Source organism: Psammomys obesus, unplaced genomic scaffold (genome assembly GCF_907164565.1).
Source record: "Psammomys obesus unplaced genomic scaffold, mPsaObe1.curated_primary_1811, whole genome shotgun sequence".
In the NCBI taxonomy this organism is placed as follows: Eukaryota; Metazoa; Chordata; class Mammalia; order Rodentia; family Muridae; genus Psammomys; species Psammomys obesus.
In genome coordinates, this window is record NW_026596120.1 from 4,863,986 (window position 1) to 4,874,331 (window position 10,346).

Here is a 10,346-nt window from a genome sequence, read left to right on the forward strand (position 1 = left end):
TTCTTTCTTTCTTTCTTTCTTTCTTTCTTTCTTTCTTTCTTTCTTTCAAGACGGGGTTTCTCTGTGTGGCCCTGGCTGTCCTGGATCTTAATCTGTAGACCAGGCCAGCCTCGAACTCACAGAGATCCACCTGCCTCTGCCTCCTGAGTGCTGGGATTAAAGGCATGTCCCACCACCCACCACTGACTGGCTCTATCTCATTTTTATTTCCAAAATACTCAGTGCAAGTTTAAGGATTATGATTATTTGATCTTGTTTCTAGTTAAACATTTTTGTTGGGAAAACAAATAAGAAAAAAACAAACAAAAAACTTATCCACAGAAGATTGGTTCTAGATCTCTGCAGATATATGTGTATGTATATATGTGTGTGTGTGTGTGTGTGTGTGTGTGTGTGTGTGTGTGTGTGTGTGCATATATATCATGGCTCAGTGTTCAGGTTATTGGCCTTTCTTGCCCTCTCTAACATTGTGTCAGCTCCAGATTACTTATCACTAACACAACAAGGGTGCCACATGAGAGTTGTGTTTTTAGTGAATTGTTGTGTTGGTGGTTTTCACATATTTGTGGGAGAGATCATAGGCTTTGGTTCTGAGATTTGCTGAATCTGCTGAGCTGTTACAACTAAGAAGAAACCCTTATACTAGACTGCGTGTGTCCGTCTATCTAAGACCCAGGTCCAGAAGTACATCTGATGGAACCGAGTCTGAGAGGAGCATTGCAGAGTAAAACAGGTGTCACTCAGTGGCCACAAGATGGTGAAGAGGTAGCTTTGTTGTAAAAGCCTCTCCTCCAGGGATTTGAGTGGTTACAGGTACAGGGCTGGAGTAATCAGGAAGAGAGAGGGGAGGGGAGGGGAGGGGAGGGAAGGCTACTAAAGGCATAGTCTGTCTTTCCTGGTGATAAACAAAGATCTTCTAGGAAGTCAAAGAGCATTTCTTCACACTGTTTTTATGGCCTGGTATTTCTGATCATGGTAGCTGCTAGTTGTCTTTAACTTGAAGGGGCTTTGTGGGGAAAAGAACAGTCAAGTTTAGGTCAAGTTAACCTTCTAATATAGTGCAGGACAAAATATTTCTCAATTGTTCAACAGGTAAAAATGCAAAACCCAGTAGAATTTGACAAGGTCTGGGCACCAAAAGGGACAGACTCAGCATGAAGGTAGAAATGCCAGTCTCTTCATACTATTCTAGGTACCAACCAGGCATTGTCAGGCCCAAACGTGTCAATGTTTACCACAGAAATGTTGAAATTTGTACAAAGCATATAGGCAATCGCTACCATAACATAAATCGTAGTCGAGTTAGTGCATCAAAGCAAGTGGGAATATAATTCATGACTTTCCAGTCACTAAAGAGATAGGAGAACTAGAATTGATTGAGGTTCCCCCTGGTCACCCTTCCACTGCCTGAGAGGAACATTGCTAACGGTCAGCTGACAAGGACATATGTCTTTGTTTGACAGTCTACCACTGATTGGGGTTAAGACTCTGTGATATGAGCTATCAGCTTGCAGAATATCAACAACATACAGATAATTTCAACCTGGTGGAATTGTAAACAATTTTCTCCCTATAGAAAACATAAACAGGATTGGAGAAATGACTCGGAAGTCAAGCGCATTTGCTACTCTTGCAGAGGTTCAGTTCCCGGTACCCCATGTCAGGAGGCTCACAACCACCTGTAACTCCAGTTGCAGGGGATCCAACACCCTCTTCTCACCTCCGCAGGCACCAGACACAGAAGATACGCATACATGCAGGCACTCACAGACACATAACATAAACATATCCCCACAAGGAAGATTTTAGTTTCCTGTTTTGTACCTAAATTATTATTCTATATTGAGAAGTCTTTTTGGAATTCTCTTTCAGCTCAGTGTGTCCTCTTGTTGACTTCCTCAATAATGAATAAATCTCTGCATATTTACATAATATATTTATATGTGTTTTTAATGACTTGAGCCTTGTTTTGAAGCCTTTAAACTTCAAATAATAATTAAACATTAAATAACAAGAATGTAAGTTTTCTGGAGGGAAGGTTCTTTTCTCTTTCGGGAACAGAATCTCACCCTGCAGCCCAGGCTGGCCAGAAAGTCTGCATGTAGCCCAGGCTTGTCTCAACTGCAAGATCCTCCTGCATCAGCTTCCCAGAAGCTGAGATTCAGGAGTGAGCCATCACTTGCTTTTGATTGTGAAGCAATAGGACCAATGCATGAGGTACAACATGCTCTTTCCATATATGTACACATGGCATAAAACCCGAGCTGGACAAGTTAGATTATCTCAAACATTTAATACTTTTTATAGCGAGAATGCTCAAAGTCCTTTCTTCCAGTTATTTTTCCATTTTATATTTCACTCTCTAACTGTGTTCTGTAATTACTATGGGACATGAAATGGAAATCTCAAGTACAGCATATTTGTTTCCCGTCAAGAATTTGAATTTCTGCTCTAAAACTAAAGAGCTAACACTTTATGTAAATGTCACATAGAACATGACATTTCCTTTCATTTGAAATGAATCGCAATTGAAATGTGTTGTAATTGTAAACCTGGGTGTCCTTTGTGAATATCATTCTAACACGACTCTCATAATCTGAAAATTACATGAATCCATAGAAAAGGACCCACTTGATTTCTCAGGTGTCAGGGGGCAAAATTACAACAATTTAGTCTAACGCTCTTAATTGGCTTTATTTTCAGTTCTAGAATAGGGTAATATTTCACTCTGTAAAACAGATTAATGTTCAGATTGGCAGAACAGAGACTGGTTTTTAGAGATTGAAAAAAGCTTAAAGAAAGCCAAAATAGAGAAATGAAGTGGGTTGGTCATTTCGTAAAACTTCTTTGTAAGGTAGGGTTGGGTAGCTAGAATAACAAAAAAAAAAAAAAAAAAAAAAAAATTGTTGCATGCTTAGCATCAGTTTACTCTAGGTTAAAACCTTTTGCCTTTATTGGCCTACTGACCTGTTTGGGAAGCCCAGCTATTTCTCAATTCTCCTAATTTCTGGGAATGTTACATAGCTTATCTCCAGTTGGCAACTTGAAACTTTAGTGCGGCTCACTCCATTTCAACTTTCAGTCTGATATCTTAGAGCTCAATGCAGAGTCCTGTTCCAAAACAATTACGTCATTTCATTTGACCTGAATAACATATCATCCACATATCCAGAAATTTTGTAAGGTATTGGTGGAATTTTTAGGTCAGAATTTATTGCTAGGCATGGTGGCACACATGTGGAGGTAGGCAGGGGAGTCAGGAATTCAGTTATACTTGGTTATATGGTGAATTCTAAGCTACATGAAACCTTGTCTATAAAGCAAACAAAAACAAAATTAAAAAAAATGAGTCAGAATTCATAAGTTTTAAGGTAACATCTATTTAAAGTTATTCAAAAATCTCTGAAAGAGGACTTTGTCCATTAGACTTTTTGTCACACTAAGGAGTCTAAGAATATACAGCAAGTAAGTCTACATTGACCCCACCTTTCAACGAAGCCTAAAGAACATGCATACACATGCCTTATTCTTAATCATACAAATGATAACATCCAAGAAAATTGCTCTGCAAACTCTGAAGCAAATTTACAGACTTTGGCAATGAATCCCTACACAATAACTGACAAGCTGGCTGTGGCTATACATACTTCAGACTATTCAATAACCTAAGTCCTGACATGTTAAATTATTTTGTTTATTTTTGTTTGGGAGTATTGGGATACTAGGTCTTGTGCATGGTAGGCAAGTACTATTCTATGGGTGCTATAGTCTTTAAGTGATATTCCTATGCTTTTTTAAAATTTATTTTTTTATTACTTACAGATTATTCACTTTGTATCCAGCTGTAGCCCCTCTTTCATCTCCTCCCATGCCCCTTCCCCAAGTCCACTGATAGAGGAGGTCCTCCTCCCCTTCCCTCTGACCCTAGCCTATCAGGTCTCATCAGGAATGGCTGCATTGTCTTCCTCTGTGGCCTGGTAAGGCTGCTCCCCAATAAGGGGGAGGTGATCAGAGGCAGCCACTGAGTTCATATCAGAGACAGCCCCTGTTCCCCTTACTAGGAACCCACTTGGACACTGAGCTGTCATGAGCTACATCTGAGCAGAGGTTCTAGGTTATCTCCATGCATAGTTCTTGGTTGGATTACCAGTCTCAGAAAACACACTTGTGCCCAGATTTTTTGGTTCTGTTGCTCTCCTTGTAGTGTTCCTGTCTCTTCCAGATCTTTCTATTTCCCCCTACTTTCATAAGATTCCCTTCACTCTGCCCAAAGTTTGGCTATGATTATCAGCATCTGTTTTGATATATTGCTGGTAGAGTCTTTCAGAGGCCCTCTGTGGTAGGGCTCCTGTCCTGTTCTCTGTTTTCTCCCTCTTCTGATGCCTGTCCTGTTTGCCTTTCTGAGTGAGGATTGATCATCTTACTCAGGGTCCTCCTTCTTGCTTAGCATCTTTAGGTATACAGACTCTAGTATGTTTATCCTATATTATGTATCTAATATCCACATATGATTAAGTATATACCATTGCTGGTGAGAATGTAAACGTGTACAAACACTTTGAAAATCAATCTGACACTTTCTCAGACAATTAGGAATACCGCTTCTTCAAGATCCAGCTATAGCACTCCTAGGCATATATCCAAACTATGCTCAAGTACACAACAAGGATATTTGCTCAACCATGTTCGTAGCAGTTTTATTTGTAATAGCCAGACTCTGGAAACAACCCAGATGTCCATCAACTGAAGAATGGATACAGAAATTGTGGTACTTTTACACAATGGATTACTACCCGGCAATTAAAAACAAGGAAATTGTGAAATTTGCAGGCAAATTGTGAAAACTAGAAAAGATCATCTTGAGTGAGGTATTTCTATGCTTAAATTTTTTTTTTTTAATTTGAGACAGGCTCTCTCTAAGTTGTCTAAGGTTGACTTGAACTCCGTGCTGTTCAGGGCATGATACAAGATAGTTGTACTCCCAGTTTCAAATACATGAATTGATCATGTAGCAAGCAAGAGTAAATGGACAAATTAAAAGTACCAGATAATATTAAACTGGGCACTTATGTCATCCAGTAGAGCCTAGTTGAGGCAATTGGTGCGTATTGAGTCCAGGGAGCAGCAGACTGTCTTCCTTTCCAGTGGAGTCGCCATCTGAAAGAACACATAAGCAACAGACTGATGCAAAACATCATCAAAGTGGGTGCTCTTCTTCCCCCTCATGGGTAGAGAAAGACTCAGGGGCCGCCTGACAAGGAGCCTCTTCTTGGAAGACACTTAAGATAAACGTGATTGGCTCTGAGACAAGGAGGCCCACCTTTGTCGTACAGTCTACTCTCAAAAAGTGCAAACAGTGGAGGACCATCCATCAATCTCATCTATATTATAAATCACTGTGCAACCCAGGCATGCCTTGAACTTGCAATCCTCCTGCCTCAGCCTCCCAAGCAGGCTTAGTTAGATGCTGAATTCTTAAGAAGATGTTATACATTATAATTTCTAAGAGTTTGTAATTAGAACAGACATCAAAATAAACTCAAAAGAAGGAAAGATGACTTGGCTGACTATCAAATACACATAATGAAATGTATAAATACTGAGGTTCTGGTGTTACTAAATTTCAATGGTATTTATGTATAGGATATTACACATATACAGTAATAATCCATGGCATTGTTAAGAATGATGTTTTCATAGATAATGCAAAGAATTTTGAAGATTGGGCCATTTGCTTTTGACTTTAATCTCTGGAAAAGCAGATCTTTCTCCTGATAATTGATGACAGCCACCAAGACACACTAACAGCTAAAAGGTTACTAGCTTATGAACTTAAATGATCATCTAGTGGGCTATGCCAAGCCCTCAAACTGAAAGTTGATAGAAACAACTGAACCAAACTCTATTACTAAGCAAATATGCAGCCACACACAGGCTATAGAGTTTCTAGAACATCGTCACGTGCAAATTCTGAGAAAGGTGCAGGTTGAAAACAAGAGGAAATCCACAGAACAGTTTGGATGTTAAGCTAGGGTTTTTGTTGTTTGCATCAATGTCTTGTTTTACTCTTGGCATCACGATACTGTTCCAGAAGTAAATAAGTTTGTGTTGGTTAAGTTGGGAATCAACACTCCTACAAAATAGAAATTTTTCTACTATAATATGTGTTATAGTGGCAAAAAAGAAGGCTTTTTTATTTTGGTTTGGTTTGGTATTTGAGACAAGGTCTTGATGTGTAGCTCAAGGTGACCCAAACTCCAGATTCTCCTGCCTCAATATCCGGAGAGCTGAGATAACAAGAACCTAGAATCCTGACTCAGGTGATAATATTTTAAATTAGAGCTGATCCACCTCACTAACAGGCTAGAATTGGGAATTTCACTTAGGAAGTATGCCAATGAAGTAAAATTAGCTCACAGTCTTATTGAAAAAATTGTAAATGAAACAAAATAAGCAAGCAATCAAAAGACACATTTTTTTCCTACATATATTTCATGTTTATCTTACCTGTGTATATGTGTGGAGGGGTTCATGGATGGAGGTGTGCCTGTGTGCCAGAGCACACATATGGAGGTCAGAGGACAACATTGCCCAGTACATTCTCACCATCAAGTACATGAACCCTCGGGTCCAAATTAGGTCGTCAGGCTTGGAGGAAAGCACCTGAGCCATCTCACAGTCCCCAAACAACGTACTATCTCGCTCCATAGACTGAATGTCTTAGGAACACTTTCACTCTCAGAACTATTTTACCCCCAAACACAAGGGTCTGGCCTCTGATTTTCCTGAGCTTAGAGAAATGGTGCTGTGGTGGGGACAAGATGGCTGAAGGTGACTATAGGTACTCATTGTACCAAAACCAAGAGCTTTTGGATTTTTGATTTCACCTCAAAATTACACAGAATCCAATTAAATGAAAATCTAGAAGGTGAAAATCTAGAAGGGCAGCTAGAGATAATCAAATAGCCTACAACCCAAGCCGGAAAAGCCGCTGGCCTATGGTGGCCATAGGATCTGTTCCATCTTGACCTCTTGGATAGTTACAGTCTGATGCTCAAACTAAAAATCCTTTTTACCCACTTCTCAGGTGTGTCTCAGTGTTCGGTAGTAATGTTTAGAAAGGCAGAGCCAAGAATAAAATTATAGCTATATGTATAAAAGTTTGAATTTCAATATCTAAAGAATAATAAAATCAGTTTCTCTATAATCAACAAAGTTTAATAGTACGTTCTTCACAACCTGGAATTTAAATTACTTTTAAAGCCCCTAAGTTTCATTCTCTGGAATGAACTTCATGTACCATCAATGTCACATTGTTCTTCATTCTTCTAAAATACAACATCATTACTTCCCCATTTTTCTCAATGTAAACCTGAATTTTTCAGATTCACTATTCTGCTTATGATGCCATCGTACACTGCTCTATTGCTGTAACAAGATATCATGACCAAGGAAACTTAAGAAAGGAAGCACTTAATTGGGAGCTTGCTTAGGGTTTCAGAGGACTAGTCCATGCCCATCACGGCACTTGATTCAGATTTCAGTGGCTATATTTATTTATCACTCGTCAGAGTAGAGTATTAAGTATCAAACAAGAAAATACATAGCAATGTTTCGAAAAGATTAAAAAAAAATAAAAATAACAAGGATAACTCTCAACATTTTTTTTCTGCTAAAATTAAAGCATGTGACTCAGACACAGTGCTCCTTAAAGAATACTGCATATTTTATAAGCACTCTCAGTGCTGTCTATATTCTAGGCACTGCTCTTAGAAATTTAGAAGTGACTCCATTTAATTCACAGCTTCCTACGAAGTAAATATCATTACAGTTCCTATTTTACAGATGAAGAGACCGAGGCCACACCCACATGAGGCAGTAGAGTTGGAGAACCAAAATGAAGCTCCGTCCTTCCCACGGGGTGTACTTTCCCTCATGAAAGTAAAGTGAACCTCCACGAATCTTCTGCTTATAGTTTATGTTTCTATTTTGGGCAGCTAGAAGCAGAGCCACACGAGGGAAGACCTCTATTGTTTCTCATGCAGAGATAAGGTGAGTATTTAAAATCTTAAAACCATTTCTAAAGTCGCAAGGCTCTAACCCTAGCCCGTGAGGGAACACAAAAAACAAACAAGTATTTGGAAAGGACAGCATCATCCAGCGGTAAAGACGGAAGACTCTGGAGTTAACACCTCACAACGTTTCAAAGGATCTTGTAATTGGGAGTCCTGAGTATTACGGTCAAAGAAAGATCTTCGTGAGTTCCTCATTCCAGCTGCTGCATCATTTTCTCGCGATTCGGGTCCCCAAAGCTTCATTTATCTGTTCCACATGAGAGAAGCGAAAATGAGCAGGAAGCAAAAACGATGCCTCGCAGATGATGAGACAGATCCTGCTAGCCTATTCTTTTTTTTTTTTTTTCCCCTTAATCATACAGTGGTAGCTTTCCCTCCTACAGAATGAAACGATGCACCCTCCCCACACAGCTGCCCCAAGAGAACTTCCTGGTTGGGTGTTTGCCGCAGTTTACTACCAATCCAGCTGGTTGCTTGCGGCAGTAATTTCATGTTGCGTGTATTTTAGCAAGGTGAGCTTCAGAACGGATGCCTTGAACACTGTAGTAGCAAGGAGTAATTTCAGCGACATCGCAGTACACACGTTCTCACTGCTTGCCGGGCCCTGCTCTCGTCAGAGGTCTCCTGGCAGTATGGAAACAGCCAGAGGACCAACAGTGTGTGTCCTGGGCTTACAAGGGCACGTGGATTGAGGGAAGGCTGCAGGTGAACAGCTCCATCATCCTAGAGACCATTAATGAGATGACCTTTAGTTTTGCCTAGAAGGGCAGTAGAATCGTAAAGGGCTGGAGAAAGGAGACAGAAGGTGTCGATATTTCAAGGAGGAGGAACAGCATGAGAAAGGGCACAGATGAATGAAGGGCAATAATTTGTTTGTGGGATTTAGTGGCCTGGTGAGAAATGGGCCAGTGGAAGAAGAAGACAACTCCTGCTGGACCTGGCCAGGAATTTTAAGCAGTTCAGATTTTTTATTGCAGGGGGGGAGGGGGGAAAGGTAGGTTTTTGTCTCATTTTGATTTTTTCGAGATGTGCTTTCTCTGTGTGTAGCTTTGGTTATCTTGAAACTCACTCTCTAGACCAGGCTAGCCTCTAACTCACAGAGACATGCCTGCCTCTGCCTCCCCAGTTTTGTTTGTTTGTTTTTAAATTTGTTTTGTTTTGTATTTGCTTTAAAAGCAAGGCAATGTACATTGTTTAAGTAGTTCTTAAAAGCGCTCAATGCACATCTGAGAGAGGCATTTTATGACTGAAATCTCAGCAGTTGGGAGGACAAGGCAGGATTCAGAGTTCAAGACAGTACATTGAACTCCATAGAGACATGTGCTGGGGCCAGTGCGAGCTGGACAGGCACTGGGTGACTCTGCCTTGGAGACGAAAATCAACTAAACATGGGCAAAAGAGATCCTAAGAAGCCAAGAGGCAACATATCTTCATGTGCATTCTTTGTGCAAACCTACCAGAAGGAACACAAGAAGATGCTTCTGTCCCTGGATGCTTCTGCCAATGTCTCAGAGTTCTCCAAGAAGTGCCCAGAAAGGTAGATAACCATGTCTGCTAAAGAAAAGGGAAAATCTGAAGACATGGCAAAGGGCTTATTATCAGGGCTCATTATCAAAGAGAAATGAAAACCTACACACCCACACACATACACACCACATCCCAAAAGAGGACACCAAAAGGAAGTTCAGGGACTCCAATCCACCTTAGAGGCTTCCTTCTGCCTTCTTCTTGTTCCGTTCTAAGTACCGCCCCAAGTACCACCCCCAAATCAAAGGAGAACACCCTGGCTTATGCATTGGTGATACTGAAAAGAAACCAGGCAAGATGTGGAGCAACACTTCTGCGGAAGGCTGGCAGCTCCATGAAAAGAAGGCCGCCAAGCTGAAGGACAAGTAGGAAAACGATATTGCTGCCTACGGAGCTAAAGGAAAACCCTACTCAACAAAACAGAGGTGGTCAAGAAAAAGAAGGAAGAAGAAGATGACAAGGACGATGAAGAGAATGAGGAAGAGGAAGGAGAGGAGGAAGATGAAGATGCAGAAGAGAATGATGATGGTGAATAACTTGGTTCTAGCACAGTTATTTTTCTTGTCTATAAAACATCTTATCCCCCTGTACACAGCTCACTCCTTTTAAAGAAAAAAAAAATGAAATGTAAGGCTATGTCAGATTTGTTTTTAAACTGTAGAGTGTCTTTTTGTTGCTGTTGTTGTTAATACCATTGTATAATTGCAAAAAAAAAAAAAAATGCTGTCTTGTTGACATTCTGAA

General features: G+C 40.2%; 1 pseudogene; it reads left to right on the plus strand.

Moving 5' to 3' along the window:
• Positions 1 to 9,463: 9,463 nt before the first annotated feature.
• On the plus strand, positions 9,464 to 10,138 carry LOC129693173 (high mobility group protein B1-like; annotated as a pseudogene).
• Positions 10,139 to 10,346: the final 208 nt, after the last annotated feature.